Source organism: Molothrus ater, chromosome 14 (genome assembly GCF_012460135.2).
Source record: "Molothrus ater isolate BHLD 08-10-18 breed brown headed cowbird chromosome 14, BPBGC_Mater_1.1, whole genome shotgun sequence".
In the NCBI taxonomy this organism is placed as follows: domain Eukaryota; kingdom Metazoa; phylum Chordata; class Aves; order Passeriformes; family Icteridae; genus Molothrus; species Molothrus ater.
In genome coordinates, this window is record NC_050491.2 from 2,941,654 (window position 1) to 2,960,601 (window position 18,948).

Here is an 18,948-nt window from a genome sequence, read left to right on the forward strand (position 1 = left end):
CCTGTGACTGACTCCTTGTATTGAGCCAGGAGATCCCTGGATGTGTGACATGGAGCCATCCTCTTTCCTCTGCCTTGCTCCACTTCCAGTGTTTTATTGCAATTCCTTGGGCTGCAGCTGGACTCCTCTGCAGAGAGCAGGTGGCTGGGAGAGCAAAGATAAAGGATGTGCTTTGCAGTCAGCTTTAAAGCAAGAGTGATAACTCTTCAAAGGAGCCTACCAAAAGTTGGGCTGCTCTGGTTGTTTAATTAACTTGAAAAATGGGCTTTTGCTTTTCTGTTCTTCTTATTCTTTTAATATAATTTTGCCTTTTCCCAGCTAAATATATGTCAAAAGCTGCAGTTATTTTGCTTGGAGCAAAAATCACTGCTTCCTTCCCTGTTTTTGTTGTTGTCCTCTATATAATACTGAGAACATAAGAACACAAAAATGTGGCTCTGCAACAGTTTTTACTTTTTGCATTTTATCAGGCCCAAGTGCACATAAATACCTCTGTGTGTGTGTGTACACATTTAAACTGTTCTAACATTGAGGTTGGGTGGGTTTTGCCACCCCTAAAGAATGAGAAACCCTGATTTAGGGGAAGTTCCTGCTCTCCCTGGTGCCATTTGCATTTTGCCTTCACTGACACTATCCACAATGTAATAAGAATGAAACAGGAAATAAATCCTCCTTTCTTTTTACCAGTGAACCAATGTTTTCCTTCCTTCACTTTACAACTCCACAGCCTTTATGCTTTTAATTCCCCTGAGTATTTTAGGTTGTAGCTTGCATTCCATGTGCTGTACAAGCAAGAGCCCAGCTGGAGCAGAAAATTCCTAAAGGCACAAAGCCTCTGTTGTTGGATGCTGCCAGGATGAAATGAGCACTTGAACACTTCCCCATCCCTGGAAGTGTTCAAAGCCAGGCTGGATGGAGTTCTGAGCAACCTGGTCTAGTGGAAGGCAGGGGGTTTGGAAGTAGAAGATTTTTCAGGTCCCTTCCAACCCAAACCATTCTATGAAAACCAGGTTTTTGCCCTCTATCTAAATTTGGGCTAGAGGGACATTGTGCTCTAGATTCATACTAGGGATGAATATATACATATGAATATGTATTTATATATATATCTGTATAAACACACATACATGTGTAGAGAACCACTGAGAATTTTTTTGTTTTTTTATGTTTTTTTATATTTTTCGTTGAATATCTTAAATGCAACTGCAGAGGAGAGATCCTGCACTTGGGAAATGCAGGTAATATCAGCACCCTCTGCTCTGCCAAGCTCAGAGCCTCGGGGATATATCAGCTTCAGTGAAATTCAGAGATGGGATCTAAATTCAGAATCTTTCCTGCTTCTGTCTGTTCCAAGTTTACTGCTTGGGAAAACTTTTCCAGCTTGCAGTAAAACCCATTGGTGAGACTTCCAAGACCTTCCACCTGGCCTAGTGGAAGGGGAGCCTGCCCATGGCAGGGGGGCTGCAGTGGGGTGAGATTTAAGGTCCCTTCCCACCCAAACCACTCTGGGATTCTCTGACTTTGTCCCCGGTGTGTCACCACCCTCTCCCCGGAGCCCAGGGGTGTCACTGATGTGATAATGATGCCTTGACACCCCAGCTGATGCCGTGTGACAATGACTGATGACTCCTGTATCATTAGGGACTTCCTTTCCCTCCCCCTTTGGGAACATCAGGAGATCTGTTTGCTAAACAAGAAGTAGTGCCCTGCCTTCTTCCTGGATAAAAACTCCCCCCCAAAAGAGGGAGGATCTAAATTTGCAATTCATATGTGAATAGCTGTGCCACATGGGTGGTGCTGCAGCTCTGCACCCCTCAAGGCAAGGAGCCTGCCAGGGGAACGTGCCAGAACCAAACACCCACCACTTGTCACTCTGCTGCTGCACACAAAGCTCTGCTCCACCACGCTCCTCTCCCATTTCCTCCAGGGTTACACTGACATCTTTTATGTCCTTTAATAGCACCTGCTGTTAGATACCAAATGACAGCAATAGATTGGAGAGTTTATAAAAGCTCATGGAGGGCTTTCAGATCAGGAGGCAGCTCTGAAGCTGCCTGTGAGTTTTACACACGCATGGGAAATGCATATGAGGACAACTTTACATTTTATTTTTTTTTAAACTGAACTTTGTTATTCAGACACACTCAAAAAAGTGGAAAAAAGAGCCTTGAATTCCAACAGCTAATGCAGAATCAAAGATGTGATGAACAATCGCATCATTATATGTCAGAAGTGAAGTTAATTTTAATGTAGTGAAATTTCACATTAAAAGCTAAAAATATATAGGGATGACATCCATTTAAAGTGTGCTCTTATGAGAAAAGTTAAACTCTATGTGTCTGCTTGTCTTCTGACTTGGCACTGCTGCATCCAGAGCCAAAATGTTCACCCAGGCTGATCTCTGTGACTTTTTTGATAATCTATGTTCATTATGGATGGTTCTGCAATGTGCTGTAAGGTCAATGGGCATAAGGCTCCTCTGAGGGGTTGGGGAATTTCTGTGCCACTTGGGAAGAGGATGTGAGCCTTGGAAATTCAAATAGCACTTGATCTGTGGGTGAGAAAGAGCACCTCTTTGCAGGGAATATTCCATTTCCAGATGTCTTTTCTCTCTGCTTCTCCCCCACTGCATACCCTGAGTGCTCAGTAACCTCTGGACTAGTCCAAGACAGCTGAATGAAAAATCTGATCAGCTCAGAGCAGAACAGCGGAAACACTTCCAAAATTGAAAGCAGGCAGGTTCTGTGGGCAATAACACTGACACATGCCTTTTGGGACTATTCTGATTTTCACATCCAGTTTCACAGAGTGCTCCCTGCCACATCTGATGACAAGGGACGCTGCAGTCTCTCCCCAGGACGAGGCACACTGAGGGCTCACTATGCACCCAAGACATTCCCACTGCCTTCTTGGCCACAAACCAGGCTCAGAGGATGCTGTGTGTGAAGCCAAATGGTGCTGCAAGAAGAGAAGCTGCCTGCCTCACATCACAGTGTCACACCAAAGTGTCCAACAAAGGTGAATCATTGCCTCAGGTGGTGGCAAGAGCCTTGGGCTTGGGAAGGATGATGTTCAGTGGGAGAGTGGAGCTGTCACAGCACTATTTGGGTCTTAAATTAAAGCCACTTTCACTGCCATGGTAGGCTGGATGGGAGGGTCACCAGAGGGAAGGTGATCAGGCCTTGGTGGCAACCCTGGTCAACCTGCCAGGGTGGCCTCCAGTCTGCAAAGGGACTTGGAGAGCTGAAAAGGGCTGAAAGCTGGCATGGCAATGCTGAAATACCATTTTGTATGTGGTGCTCCTTCACCAGAGCCTGTCAATGCTGAAATACCAGTCTGTATGTGGTGCCCCTTCACCAGAGCCTGTCAATGCTGAAATACCATTTTGTATGTGGTGCTCCTTCAGCAGAGCCTTCCTGGCTCAATGTGAAGTGCCTCTGCAGCAGAGAAGACCTTGGCACAGCCCAGCAGGACCTTGCATTTTGCTCAGGCTCATCCCAGGGCAGAGCCCACTTTGGCATCAGCAAAATGTGCTGCCCAAGATGCTGGGACTGGAATGAGGAATAAAATCCAGCTGGGGACTGGAATAAGGAATAAAATCCAACATTCAGCTTTTCCCTGGCTGCAGGGAGCAGCACCTGCCAGGGCAGAGCTGCAGCTGCTCTTCCCACTGCTCCCAAGGACCAGGGAACGTGAGCACTACAATTACTGAGCACAATTAATTCATTCTTGATTCAGTCTTTCATTTCAATGTTCTCCAAGGGGAATCTTCCTGAGACTCAAGACTGGAAATCACAGTGCAGGCAAAGCAGAACTTGTTCAGTGTAACTAACAGTGCAGACGTCTCCCTCCCACAGAAATTATATTGTGGATGGGAGATTATTCTATCTCTCACTCTGCATTTTTACATTCTGTTTACTAGAGCAGCCTGAGACAAAACCCTTGGTGTTTCCTAACATGGAGAAACCTGGCAGATCCCTCACATTTTTCACAGCTCTTCCTCACCAGCTCACTTTCCTGTGTGTTTTTGGTAGTACCACACTGAGAGTAAGGAGAGTAAGAAGTGCTGGACTCCAGGAAATCTCAGTATAAACTTGCCTCAGTGGGAAAAAAGTTATCATCTCACCTCATTTTATTTCCTATACAGAGTTAAATGAATCATATAAGAGGGGTCACAGGCTGAAGGAGGCAGTGATTTGCAGGAAGATTTGTTTCCACTGCTTTTGAGCAGCATGGAAAAAATGGATCAGATCAGAAACATGAACCCAGAAAGGATAGGATAGATTTGACTCTTTAGGATTAATTTTCTTTTAAGATGCCTGTTGTAAGAAATGTGATTATGTAAAAGATGACACAGTTACAGATTAGGAGTGATGGGCTGAGGAAATAGCAGATAAAAGAAAAAAGAATAAAAGCAAAAGCTGAAATGGGTCAATTAATTTGCTTAAAAACTATATATAATTTTGGAGGAAATGGTGTCTTTCTGAAATGGTGCCAACCTTTGATCACAGCTCCCTGGCTGTACTGAAAGCATCCTCTAAGGAAATTCAGGTGGGAGTGTGTGTGTGTGTGTTTTTTTTACTCCTCTCCCCAAATTCAGCTTCCACCCCTGCACTGGCCCAGCTGCTCCCATGGAGAGAGTGACAAAAATCCTTCCTGCAGGTTAACTTTGACCTGAGCTGGGGAAGGCTTGAAAAGACAGAAGGGTTTTGCTTTCTCTTGTTTTTCCAGGGGTGGATGGTGACTGACAGACTGGAGCAAGCTCTGTGTTCCAGGCTGAGCTACAGCTGAGTGTGGCTGGTGGATTCAGGGGAGAGCAGCTCCTCTGCCCTGCAGCTCCCAGCAGGGCTGGAAACACTTCCCGGGCAGCACGTCTGGTCCTGGCTCCCTGCAGGGGCTCTGGGGCCACTAAGCACTTCAGGTATTCTAGGACAGAGAAGGTTTGATGTGCTCAGAATGGTTAAAAGCTGTGCTTTCCTTCTATTTTCCTTTTTCACCAATAATTTGCCCCCAAAAGCAATAAAACCAGCAAAAGCATCCCATTCAGGCTCATTACTTTGTTTGCCACAGGGAAACTGGCTCAAGCTGAGGATCTCTGGGATTGGTGAGAGCCCTGAGCATGTTCCCCACCTTTGGCAGGAATAAAGATCCAAACTGTCCCTGAGGGGGTCCTTAGGAGCCTCACTAATCCTTTTCTGGGGACCATCCACTTGGATGCTACATTGAGTTTTTTTCCTGGGTACAGAATTGTCTGGAAGGTATTTAAAACATTGGCATTCTGAAGAATTACTGCTTCTAATTGTATTTTCAACTTAAATTAGTTTCATAGCACAGGAGGTGTGAGAGCCTGTGCTGGCAGGGAGAGCTGGTGCTGATCTGCAGGAAGGGTCTCCTCTCCAAGAATTCCTCCTGTTCATCTTCCAGACAAGTGGCTACAGGGTGAGACCCCACAGAGAACACATCTGCAGAGAAAAATGGTTACAGCAGCAGCAGCTCCTGAAAGCTCTCTGCATGGACTGAGGCAAATGGAGGCCAATAAATCATGTGGAGAAGGGAGATGGGGACGTGCACTCTCTCCAGGGCTCACAAGCAGCAGGATTTCATCCAACTCGTTTTTATAACATTATTTTCACTTGGGTTGACAGAACTGGTCGTGCTGTGCACAGGAGATGTGTTTGCTGTGGCAGGAGGCACTGCTGGTGCCCCTCCAGGGTGTGTTTGGTTCTCACAGGGGCCATGGGACACTCTCCATCCTGAGCCCAGGCTGGGGCTGCAGAAAACAGACCTGAACTGCTCAGTGCCTGTGAACATCATCTGATTCCTAAACACACACTGATGGAGAGACACAGCTGAGCCAGAGGAAAGGCTGGGATGGGAAAAGAGGGTGTCTTCACAAGGTTTGCTCAGGTCCCATCCCATCTGTGCACTCTCAGAGTCCTTTAGATATGGGAAGGCACTGTGAGAATAGGAAAGAGTTGATGATGTCTGTTAGGCCCAATGTAGAGACATTTTAGAAGATTTTAGGATTTGTGCTCCTCAGGAGCTCTGCAGACAGCCAGGGTCACACCATCTTCTGGGTTATTAGAGCAGCTCTGTCAATACTGGCCAAACTAGGCTAAACTGTCTCCTTGTTTCCATAGTGACATTCCTGCCTGTGTGAGTAATTTTGGGCTCTTCGTTGTTGCACTCAAAACCACAGAGTAAAACAGAGGCTTAGCAGGCAGTGTGACTGTTGTGCATCGAGGGGATGCCCCAATGGAGCTGCATCCACAGGGACAGCACAGCACAGATGTGCCTTCCCAGGGCAGGGCAGACACACAGATTTCTCTCCCCCATTTTCTGGTGTATAAATACCCAAAAAAGCAAATTGTCTTCAGCTTTGTTTCCCAGTTGGTAACAGTGTCTGCCCAAGGACTGGCTGTGCTCTGTTTGTTTATATCCAAAATAACCTCAGAGAGCAGTGCCTGGCACCAGCATGAGGGCAGTGATGGTGCTCTGGTGCATTCAGACATGATTGAACCTCAATTCCCAATCCTTTAAATGGGAAAATCTACCCTGCAGAGGGAACCACTGTGACCCTTCTAACTCTGCTGGTTAGTTAGGACATAACCCTAAATTAAACCTTGCTAATGAACCTAATTTGGGGTTACCAGTGGGGTGGTTCAGTCTCCAGCACTGGCCTTTGTGGTGTCCCCAGTATCCCCAGGGTGGTCAGTGCTGTGCTCTGACCTCCTCCCAGTTCAGTGGGTGTGGAAGAGGCTTTACAGCAACTTCTGTGAGCCAGAGAGAAGTTTGATAAGAGATCCATGTTTGATAAGAGGATCCATGTTTGAAAAGAGGATCCACGTTTGATAAGAGGATCCACATTTGATAAGAGGATCCATGTTTGATAAGAGGATCCACGTTTACCCCTGAAAGAATTTTCTACCAAGGTCGTTGACATAGAAACCAAGAAAGAAATATGGGTTAAAGATTTGATTACTGGAAGGTGGACTGGCTCAGTGGAATTAATAACATGACATGTTCTCACAGAGAATGGCCCTCGTGGGGTTTTTGCTCCTTGTGCTAAGTCTTATCTGGAGTGTATAGGAAGGAACAGGATGGGTGGTTCCACAGCTGAGGGAGGATGAGTGGGTGACACTGGCCACCAGGTGGATTGAAGCATGGACCCTCAAAGAACATGCTGTGAAGATGATAATTCAGAAGGATAAATAAGAGAAATCTGAAAATTCCTATTCCAATAAGCACTTTGTTTGTCTCTAGTGACCAATGAGTAAACTGTAAACTGATGAGTTTTGCTAGAATGTATAAAAAGCATGCAGGCTATAAAAACAACAGTTTGAAGCTTTCTGAAAATGGAGTGTGTTGCTTTGTATTGTCTCTGTCTCAACTACAAGTGGGAGCTGAAGCCACATCATCCCTCCAACCTTGTGCAAGCTAGTGAACAAAACAGCCCCTGTTTCCATGTGTTTTACCAAACTCACATTCTCTAATTGCAAAAGAGACACCCCAGTCTGGAGAACAAATGGCCAGGGTCTGGTGATCAACATGATGAATTTGGCCATGTGTGCTGTGTTTGTTCAGTGAAGTACAGTTGTCAAATAATATGCTTCCAGGCTCTGTGAAGCAAATTAATTTTGTATCCTTTAATCAAAAAACCCTTATATTTTTCAAAACAATACCCTCTTTGCCTCCCCTGAGGGCCCTGCAGAGCATAAAGCAATGCACAGAAAGGAGAGAAATAGATGGAGAAAATAAACGCAGTGACAACATGACAAATCTTTATAATCTGGGAGAAATTTCTGTCGTTTTTTATTGCTGTGTGGATCTGAGCCCGGAGTTCTGTTATCTGCTGTGGTAAATAAGGATGAATTAATGCGAAAAAAAATGTGTATTTATAGCATGAATATACTGCTGAGTAATATAGTGGGTTTCTGCTGCTTGGGAACACAGAGACCAAGCCTCATTCCAATGGAACTCTTCTGCAACCCTGACAGGCACGTCCTGCTGACACATCCTAAAGCCAGGAACATCCAGGGTCACGGGATGGCCTGTGGGGAGTCAATCAAAACTCCAGGAATGGAAAACAACAAGCAGAAAATCAGTTTAAAAAAGAGTTTTTAAGAGAATGCGTGAATTAGTATTGGAACTCCTTGTCACAGGATGCTGTGGGTGCTGGGAGATTGCAAAGCTCAAAAACAAGAGGGGGAAATTACAGAAGAAAACATCACTGGGGGATCTCTAATACCAGGACAGAATCTCTGGGCTGGGCAGTGCCAGGGCTGCATGTGAGGGTCTGGGAGCATTTCCTAGGAAGTGTTGCTGTCTGTTTGTCCCTTTGTAGTCTCTCCTGGCTGCCGGAGTCACCTCCAGCACAATCCAGCACGGACCTTGCCAACTTCTGAGGGAAGGGGTTATCCACAGCCTCCCTCACTCCTGCTGCACATAACCAGTGTGGACCTAAACCAGCAAGAAATTATGGGATTTAGGGTCTCTAAGTCATGATTTAGGGACAAAAAGAACAAGGGAAATTGGGCTAAACTGATAAGACCCCTGATGTAGATAAGGCACCGATAATCCTTGGTGTGATGCCATGGAAACCAGGTATGAGCAGGATGGAGGCCTTGGAGGTGCCCTCTTGAGAGGTGACTCATGAGTGATCTTTGGGAAGGTACAGACCCAGCACCTCAATGTTCCTTAACGGAGATGAGCTCAGGTTTTAACCAAAAACTCTTCCCCCACACCAGTTTTCCGCACAAGCTGTACTGTGTCTTTATAGTCATTGTTTGTGATGAAGCTTTCCTAGGGCTCAGCCAGGTAAAATTTTTGGGTTTTATGGCCCTGCTGTCTCAGCAATGTCATCTGGATGAATAACAAAACTGAACATACCTCTTCTCTTGTCTTATTCTGGAATGTCAGGAGAATGTAAATGGGCTGAATGGCCTCTCTACCTGTTCCAAGCAAATTCCTGTTCTCTCAGGTGAGTGTGGTTGAAAGAAGCTGCTGTTCAGACCAGTGCCTGCCCCAGAGAACAAGCTAACAGGTAGGGTTAAGCGGGGGAAAATGGCTACATTTCCAAATCACCAGTTTTGTGTGTTGCAAATTCATCACCGAGGCTGGGAAATCTCCCCTTGCCCCAGTGGGAGCAGAGTCATCATTGCTGTCTGTGTCATCAGCCTTCCCAGCCACTTTTATCTCATGCCATAAACAGAGTTCACATTCTCAAGGGACACCCAGAGCAGCATTTTGGCTTCCCTGCTCTCTCAGACCTGATCCCTGCTCCAGATTAGGGTTTGCACTTCAGTAAACACCTGATTTTAGCAAGTGCAGCAACTCCAGTGGGGCTTTTCCTGTGCCAAGCATCAGGCACTCACCTGAGCATCCTGTACTCAGCACTTTCCTGTACTCACCTGAGTATCCTGCACTCACCTGAGTACCCTGTACTCAGCACTTTCCTGTACTCACTTGAGTATCCTGTACTCAACTGAGTTTCCTGTACTCACCTGAGTTTCCTGTACTCAGCACTTTCCTGCACTCACCTGAATATCCTGCACTCAGAACCTTCCTATACTCACCTGAGCATCCTGTACTCAGCACTTTCCTGTACTCAGCACTTCCCTGCACTCTCCTGAGCATCCCAGTGATCTGAGCCCTGTGCCTCTGTCTTTGTGCAGTGAAACCTGTGCCCAGGGACGGATCAGGTGCAGTCAGAGGTGGCCCAGAATTTCCCATGCACCTGAAGTGGCCTTTGGCACTTGGCCAGGAATGGTGGCCATTCCTTTATGGTGCTGAAGGGATGGATTTACCAACAGAGTTTGTGAGCTCACATTTCCAGCATTCAGCATCTGTTGTCACTAAGGGACACCCAGCAAAGAGCAGCCACAAAAATGCTGGCAGAAGCAGCAGCCTTGGCTGTGGATGTGTGAGGAGGCATCTCCTGGCCTCTGCCACAGGAAGGTCAGGCTCTGCTGGCTCAGGGCCCTGCCCTGGGCACTGCCTCAGATCTGCCACCAACAAATGGGTGTGGAGAAATGAGCTCCAGCCCATTCCCTGCTGACAAAATCACCTCAGCACAGACACAGTCTCGTTTTGAGAGCAGTGAGGGGAGGATTTGCTACTAGAGAGCAAGGAGGATGTTGGAGCACCACGTTATCACTGACTGCAGTTACACTTATGTTTAAAATCAGGGATTAAAACCTAACCACGGAGTCTACGAAGAGTAACAGATAAATTCAGCCCATGCTCTGCTTTAATTTTTTCAGATGAATGTTTCTTTTTATACCAAGCATATGGTGCACTAGATTTCAAGTCTCATTGATAAGGACTCTAATCTCTCTCGTGTCTTTATTATATTTTTCCATTTTCTGCTGAGTAGGAAAATGGCATTGGATGCCATCTGTCAGTATGATCACAGTGCAATTTGCAGAGGTTCCAGGCCAGGGTGGTGCTGGTGGCAGCTCACTTTTCTCCTCCAGTCTTGGGTTCTTATGGAACCAATATAGCCCCATTAAACAGTTCCTTCCTTAACATAAACTCGTTTATGCAGCATGCTAATGATAATAATGCAAATGAATCTGTCATCTTTTGTAGCTACTATCCCTAACCACCCTATTCATGAATATATGGTAATTAAGCTATTGCTGCAAATGTAACTGTGTCAGCACTACTAAATTAAGGGCTGTACTGTAAATAAAAATGGGGTCATAAAAAGGAAAGGAGGCAGTAAAATATATGGGTAGAAATACTAAAAGCAAAGTAGTAGAGGCTTTGCACAAGCAAAGGAAATTAATTTAAAGGCTCCTAGTAAAGGACCTGTTTGGATACCATGGTTTGAAATCGCAGATAGATGCTGATTCCTTAGAAAAATAGCTCTTTTTATCTTGAAATGCAATTTTAAATCCCATGACACCTGCAGGTGTGTAATTAAATCAATAAAGGATCATTAGTGTATTACCCCTCTACTGTGTCTCCATCCCTGAGCTCATTAATAACTGTGGAAGGTGTGACAACATGACTGAATGGACTCCTTTTGGAAAAGTTTGCCACAGGAAAGTAAGAGGTTCCTATTGCCAAAGAATAATTTGTAGTCTGGACCATGCAAAGTCATGAGTTTTTTTACTTGATAAACTCAGTCCCCAGTGCAGCCAGTTTTAAAAGCCAAGCAGAATTATTCCCAGAATCATATTTCCATTAAATTGGAGAGAAAATGGATATTTGTAGCAGAAACAATTTTGTTACAGAAATGTAAATCATGAGAAACACCACTGAAATCAATAATTTGCTCAGGTTCAATGCATAAATTATATCAGAGTCTGGCTGAAGTGGGTGAGAACTGCAGGGGCACACCAGGCTTACTGATGGGACCTGGACAATGCTGCTTCAGTAGGAGAGACTTGAGGGTTGAAGAGATGAAAAGAAAAAATCCTGAATTAAAACAGATGTCCTTGCTGAGAGGGAGAGAGAAAAGATGGGAATGATTCAGTTTGGGGAGGTGAAACAGACTCACAGAAAGAAGGATGGACACTCATGGACATTTATTGCATATTCTGCATTTGCAGACTTCTCCTGAGCCCCTGATTTTCATGGCACATAAATCCCAAGAGCACAGTGCTCAAAACTGCAGGACCCTGCGCACAAAGAAAGCCACAGCCTGTAATTAGCCTGGGAGATGCACAGAGGATAAACAGCCCTGAAGATGGCACACAGGGAGATTTATCTGTAAAGTGAGAGTTTTCTCCACCAAGTCAGATAGAAGAAGTTTATCTTTCTCTGAGGGATCTAATCCCTTCTGCTCCAGCACAGAAGCTGATTGCCAGCAGAGATTGGGAGATTTTCTCCAGGTTGTTTATTCCCCTTGCATCTACAATGTGATTTTCTGCCTTTTTTTCTCTAGCTCAGCCAGAACAGAGCCATGAGAAGGATAGGGCACAGGATTTGATGTCCCCAATATGCAAATCCTAATTGAATACAGATGAGTGTAGGCTGCATCTATTTGCAGCACAAAATACATATATATATATATATATATATATAAATATAAACATAAATAAATATGTATAAATGATATTGGGACAGGCACAGTACAGAGCTATGTGGTTCCATAGCATTTTCAGGTACTGTCTGGGAAGTTCTGGCTGAACTCTCCAATGCACATCACCTGGCAGCCAGTCCCCCCATCAGATCCACTTTAAAAATACCTTTGCTCTGGCAGTGCTGAGCATCTGAAGCCAGCTGGATTTTGCAATGACCCCCCTATTTCTGAAGCACTGGGCACAGACCATGCAGTACAGAAGGGATCCCCTTCCTTCTTGGCATTTCAAGCACTTTGCACCCCAAATCCCCACTGCTGTCCTGCCTCTGTTGTCTCTCCTGGGCTCACCTGGGGCTGGGGATGGACAATGTGATGCTGGGGGAAATAAAAACTCTGCAGCTCTGCAGGTATAGCTGAGAGCAAACCCTCCTTGTTGCCCTCTCAGCATTTGCTTTTGCCCAGCTGGCATGGGGTGAAAGCAATGACTTAGCCACTACATTTTCAGCTCTATCTAGAGATTTCAGTTGTTTTTATGAAATGCAGGGTGGCTCAGAGCTGCTGGGGAAAGGAAGTCTGTGAACCAAGGACTAAACACAGCAAAAATAATATCAGGCAGTGATGGAATGTAAAATAGTCCCAGTCACTTAATGCAAAGTAACCACATGCCCAGCTCCTGAGTAATTATAGATAGAATCACAGAACCACGGAATAGTTTGGGTTGGGAGGGACCTTAAAGCTCATCCAGTGCCACCCCTGCCATGGCAGGGTCACCTCCCACTGTCCCAGGCTGCTCCAAGCCCTGTCCAGCCTGGCCCTGGGCACTGCCAGGGATCCAGGGGCAGCCACAGCTGCTCTGGGAAACCTCTGCCAGGGCCTGCCCACCCTCACAGTTGAAGAATTTCTTTCTAATACCCCAAATTCTCTTTTAAAATGAGTTAATATTTGCACACTAAGGAAAAGGCCAGGTTTGAAGACAGATATCCAGGACAAGAAAGCATAAAGGAGACACTTCAAAGGGATTTGTCCTAAAGGCTAAAATTAGAGGTGAATTGTGGGAAGATAGGAATTACTCTTTTGGTCTCATACAAATAGTCTCACTTTGCTGAGTGCTCCTGGGTGCCAAGCAGTTCCCTGGCACTGTGTGCCATTACACCCTGCTCTTCCAGGAGATTTATTCCCAGGTCAAGGTCTTTGCTTCTTTTCTGACAAGTCCAGCATGTACCAAACCCACGTGTGTGTCTGTGGGGGAAATTGCTGGGACGTTTCTGAGCACTCCCACTGGGTGCAGGCATCCCTTAATTCCTGCTGTCACAATGTTCCTTCCATCCTGCAATGGATCACAGTCATGGAATCAGCAAGGCTGGAGAAGATCTCCAAGATCACCGAGACCAACCATTAAACCAGCACCATGTTCACCACTAAACCATGTCCCCAAGTGCCACATCCACACACCTTGTGAACTCTTCCAGGGATGGTGAGCAGACACATCACCCTCTGTGATGCACATGGGGCACTCCCAGAAGGAGCAAACAGCAGGAATGAGCAGGGGTCTATTGAGGAGCCCTGTGCCTGTCCCCTGCTGGCCCCTGCAGGATCCAGCCCTTGTGAGATGCTGCAGCTCAGAGTCAGCCCTGCCAGGAATCCCCCAGCTTGGTGTGGGCAGCCAGCCAGCCCAGGGTGTGTCCTCTGCAGGAGGAAGGCAGAGATGTGGGTGCTCTGTTAGCAAAAGGGGAAAGGACCTGACAAGGAAAGGGAGACAAATCCCTTGGGCAACGGGGCTGGAGCACCAGGAGCAGGGGGAAGAAATGTCCAGACACCACTGAGAAAGTGGTGGTGACAAAATCAGTTCTCTGCTGACAGGATGGTGCTGGAGAGAGCCAAGAGAAGGGCAACAGAGCTGGGGAAGGGTCTGGGGAGTCAGTCCTATGAGGAGCAGCTGAGGAGGGCTCAGCCTGGAGAAAAGGGGGATCGGGGGGGACCTTGTGGCTCTGCACAACTCCTGCCAGGAGGGGACAGCTGGGGTGAGGTCAGGCTCTGCTCCCAATTAACAAACAACAGGACAAGAGGAAATGGCCTTAAGTTGCATCAGGAGAGGTTTAGATTGGATATCATTATTATTATAGCCTTTCTCCAGGCAGCACTGACACAACCAGAGCACACAGCCTCGAGCTGCACCAAGGGAAATACAGGGTGGATATGAGGAAGAAGTTTTTTACAGAAAGGGGATAAAGTTCTGGCATGGCTGCCCGGGGAGGTGGTGGAGTCCCCATGCCTGGGTGTGTTTAACAAAGCCTGGATGTGGCACTGGGTGCCAGGGTTTAGTTGAGCTGTTGGGGCTGGAGTGGACTTGATGATCTTTAAGTTCTCTTCCAACCTCATTATTCTGTGAATTATGAAAAATTCCTTCATCAAAAAGGTGGTCAAGCACTGGAACAGGCAGACCAGGGAAGTGCTGGAATCACCATCCCTGGAAGAGTTCACAAGGTGTGTGGATGTGGCACTTGGGGACATGGTTTAGTGGTGAACATGGTGCTGGTTTAATGGTTGGACTCCCTGATCTTGGAGATCTTCTCCAGCCTTGCTGATTCCATGACTCTGTGATCCATTGCAGGATGGAAGGAACATTGTGACAGCAGGAATTAAACTCATTTTCCTGTTCAGCTCAGTGGGAGCAGCAGGTGTAAGTCCTGGAGCCTGATCTTCCCCTGAGGTGAACGAGGCTCTGCCACTGTCATGGGCCAAGCTGTCCCCTCTGCCACCAGCAGGGCCTGGGGTGTTTGCTCAGTGTGTGCTCAGTGGAGCAAAAAAACCCAGAATCTAAAATAATGCTAATAATTCCAGAAAAAAATTAAAACTACTGAAGAGGAGGTGCAGAAATCTCCTGCTCATGTCTGCACCACCAGCTGTAGCTCCAAACATCTTGTCAAGCTCTATTTCATCAAGCTGCACCACTTCTTGCAAATCCAAGTGGAATGGCAGCCCTGCAGGGATTACCCTCTGCCCAGTTAGCAGCAAAAAGATTCTGAAAAGAACCAGAAAGTTGAGAAGAAAAAGATTTTCAGTTTCCTACTTTAATTTCCATGTTCGGATGACCTGAAGTCATCTAAGGCAGCAATGATAAAAAAAAAAGAAAAAAAAAATCTGTGATATTTTCTTAAGGGATGGATTATTTTTAGCCATGGAGATTTAAAGTTCTCTCCAAGTTCCTGAACTTTCAGAACTTTTCTTCACTAAGGAGCTTGACAGCAAAGCAGGTTTTCTTTTTTCTCTTTTTCCCAAGTTTTCAACTGATCTAATTAAAATATGCAAAATCTGCCTTTCTGCACAATGAAGGAAAACACATTTTTTTTCCAGTGAGATAAAAGGCATTTTTCCAGAGGCTTTTTTTCTGAGGATAACTGACTGCTCCCCTTTCCAATTTTAGGGCTCAGCAACTGTCCACTTTCTGGTAAAGAAATGGGAAAGAAATAATTTTGTCCATTTTACTTGTTACTGTTCTTGAGATTACAGGCACCAAACAGCTTTTGGGACACAAAATGGGTTGTCAGTGCCCCACTGGGCCTGATTCTGATTGACACCAGGCACTGCCAGAGCTTGGTGTGCATGGAAATCTGGTTCTTGATGGTTAATGGAGCTCAGGTTGCTCCAAAGGAATGAATTCCCAAATGGGATAGACCCATTATAGCCTTTGAAAATGCAGTTTGGGTTGGTATGGTGTTTCAAAAATGACCCTGCTTTTTGTGGGATTTTTGGGGGTCTTTTGCATTGCTTTTTAAAGGACGTTTCCCTGCTACAACTTTGCCCTGTTCCCCTGCTCAAACCCCTCAGAAAGGAAGGCTGCAGAAGCCCCTCCTATGTTTTCTCTACACAATAACCAGAGGCTTTTGCTTTAATTTTTTGTCTCACTAGAACTATTCTCTGTAATCTGAACCTAAACTTGGCTGCTAAATGGACTCTCTCCTTGGGCTCAAGGCTGCTCCCTGGCAGTAAATTCAGCTCATCCCACTGGAGCAGGGACAAATGGATGTCATTTACAAAGCCAACTGCACCCACTCAGCACACACAGGCAGGGAGAGTGCAGTGAAACCCCTTGTCCAGGATTGCAAGATAATGTGTGTGTTCTATTTAAATCTGTCAGGGCTGGGCCAGTTATCTTGTGTTCTTGGGGCAGTTTTTTCTTTATCTCTCCCACAGCCACTCCTCCCTGCAGGAGATCTCTGCTGCCCATGGCCACTGAGTGTCCCTGCAGGGCTGATCCAATTCCAGCATCCCATGGGGAGATGCTGCGCCCAGGGGAGGAGCCAAGCATTCCTACCTGGATCCAATCTGAGCTTTGGGACAGCACAGCAGCCTTTGCCCAGTGCATTGCCAGAGGAGCAGCTTCTGCTGCCCTGCATGGCCAGAGGGAGCCCAGGCCCATCTCCAGCAGCCCTGGAGCTGCAGAGGAAAACTCCCCCCTTGTGCAGGATCCCTGCTCCAGCAGAGCCACAGCTGGCACTGCAGGAGGGCTGAGCCCCCATGGGATGGGGCTGTGCCACCCCCTGACACACAGGGGACAGGGACTGCTCTCACTCTGGCAGTTTGGGGTTGTTTTGTATTATTGCATTGTTTATTTTATTTTTAAAATTTTCTTCCCTACTAAAGAACTGTTATTCCTGCTCCCATATCTTTGCCTGAGAGCCTCTTAATTTCAAAATTACAACAATTCAGAGGGAAGGGATTTACATTTCCCATTTCAGGGGAGGGTCCTGCCTTCCTAAGCAGACACCTGGCTTTTCAAACCCAGACACCCCTGCAGCAGCCCCCCCCCCGTGTCCCAGCCCTTGGAACTCCAACCCAAATCCTAAAACACAGCTTGACTCAACCTGAACAGGGAGAAGATAATTTTGTGTTCTTGGACTGACACAAAACACAGGCAGGAGTTTTGAATAAATGATTTGCTGTGAATTATTTACTCAGCGCTGCTCAGAACCTCAGAGGACAGGGAGGGCAGCTCAACATTTGCACCATGAAATATTGAGTGGACTCCAGTGCTGTTTGCAGGGGAAGAAGAGTTTGTCCCAATGCTGTGACAGATTTAAGTGGTGCCTCTCTGACAGGGCTGCTGGTGGGCTCTGGAACTTTGAGCCATTGTCTGTGTCATGTTTTTGTGCCCCATTAAAGCTGTGGTTGCGTTTCTCCTCATAGGTGGCTCTGTCACACACAAAGTGGTCCCTGTGCATAGGCTGTAGCAAGTCAACTCTTTCCTCAAGGGAAGCATGAGTGAGGTACAGCAAATTCAGAGGGCGAGTATGTATTATTCATCTTTTAACAATATCACAGCAAAATTTAGGGGAGTTTGGCAATGATTTTGATCATTAAAAGGGCAAGACATGGGTTTGATGTGTCTAAAAGGAAGTGCAAGAAAGGCTCATTGTGACAGTTATGGTGCTTACAAAGGAAAAGGAATTTAATGCTGTGATGTTGTGCCCATGACAGAGCCACATTTGCACCATAAAATACTGAGGACAGGGGACCAGGGGACAGAACTCCCTCGTGGGTGCGGTCCTGCCCATGTGGATGTGGCTGTGGGAATGTCCCAGTGTGACAGTGGAGGCAGGATCAGTGGGACCTCTCTCCTGGCTGGCTCCTTTCAGAGGGCAGCTCCTCTCTCCTGGCCTAAGGAAAGTCCTGCATTCAGCTCCAGGGGCAGAAAGGGGAGAAGGGAACCCCAGAGTAACTTGGTGGGGTCAGTGGGAAAGGGAAGGAGGAAAAGTTCCTTTGTCTGGCCATAGCAAGGTATCCTGGCCAGGAAAGAGGTGAAAGCTGGGATTCACTGGCTTCACTCTGTCTTTAAAGGAGTTAGGAGCCTTGATCAGTTGTCTGACAGATTTGGTACATCCATGAGACAAAGTGGAGATGTGGGCTCAGAGCCCTGAGATGGCTGCAGAGCTCAGGTCCAGGGCTGGTCCCTGATCAGGGTGTCACCCAGTGCTGTGCTGGCAGGTACTGGTGTCTCTGGGACACTCATGATCCAACCTCCCTGAGACAGGACCAGGCTGCTGGGGGCTCTGAGGGGTGTGAGGGAACCGTGAGTGGGTGGGCGGGTGTGTGTAGCTGTGGGTGTGTGGGTGTTGGGGTTTAAGCCCAGCCAACAACAAAGTTCAATGCAGACCATTCACTCATACCCACTCCACAAATGGGATGGGGTGGAAGACTGGAAAGAAGGCAAAACCTGTGGGTTGAAATAAAAACAGCTTAATAAATAAAATAAAATACTATAATCATCATCATTGTCATCATCCAACTGTAATGAAAAGGGAGGTGACAAAAGAGGGACAGGAATAAGCTCTAAGAAGGTCAGTGCTGCACACACAGTCAGACATGTGCATTGCTGACAGATGTCCAGCCTGTCCCCCAGCAGTGACAGTGACCTGGCCAGCTCCCCCAGTTCCCACACTGGGCAGGACACTGTGGTGTCCCCTTGGCCAGCTCAGGCTGGCTGTCCTGGCTCCCTGTGCACCTGCCCACTGCACAGCCTTGGCTTGGGGTGAGCCCTGCTCAGCAGCACGGGGCTGTGAGCATCACCATCCTCACACTGAACCCAGCCCAGGGCCCTGCACCACATCCTGGGGGAGAATTCACTCTGTCCCCAACCCAAACAGTGTGGGTGTGAATGGGTGTGTATGTATGAGTGTGTGTTTGTGTGTGTGAGTGTGAGGGGCAGCTGTGCCCATGTGAGGGTGTGAATGGAGGAGGGATGTGGCTGAATGTGTGAGGTGCCCGTGCTTGAGTGGGGTGTGTAACGAGGGGTTGTGTGGGTGTGTAGGGTGTCTTGGGGTGTGTGTCTGTGTGCAGGGTGTCCGTGTGGGGTGTGAGTCGGTGTGTGGGGTGTGTGGGGTGTGTGTAGTGTGTGTTGCTGTGTGTAGGGTGTGTGT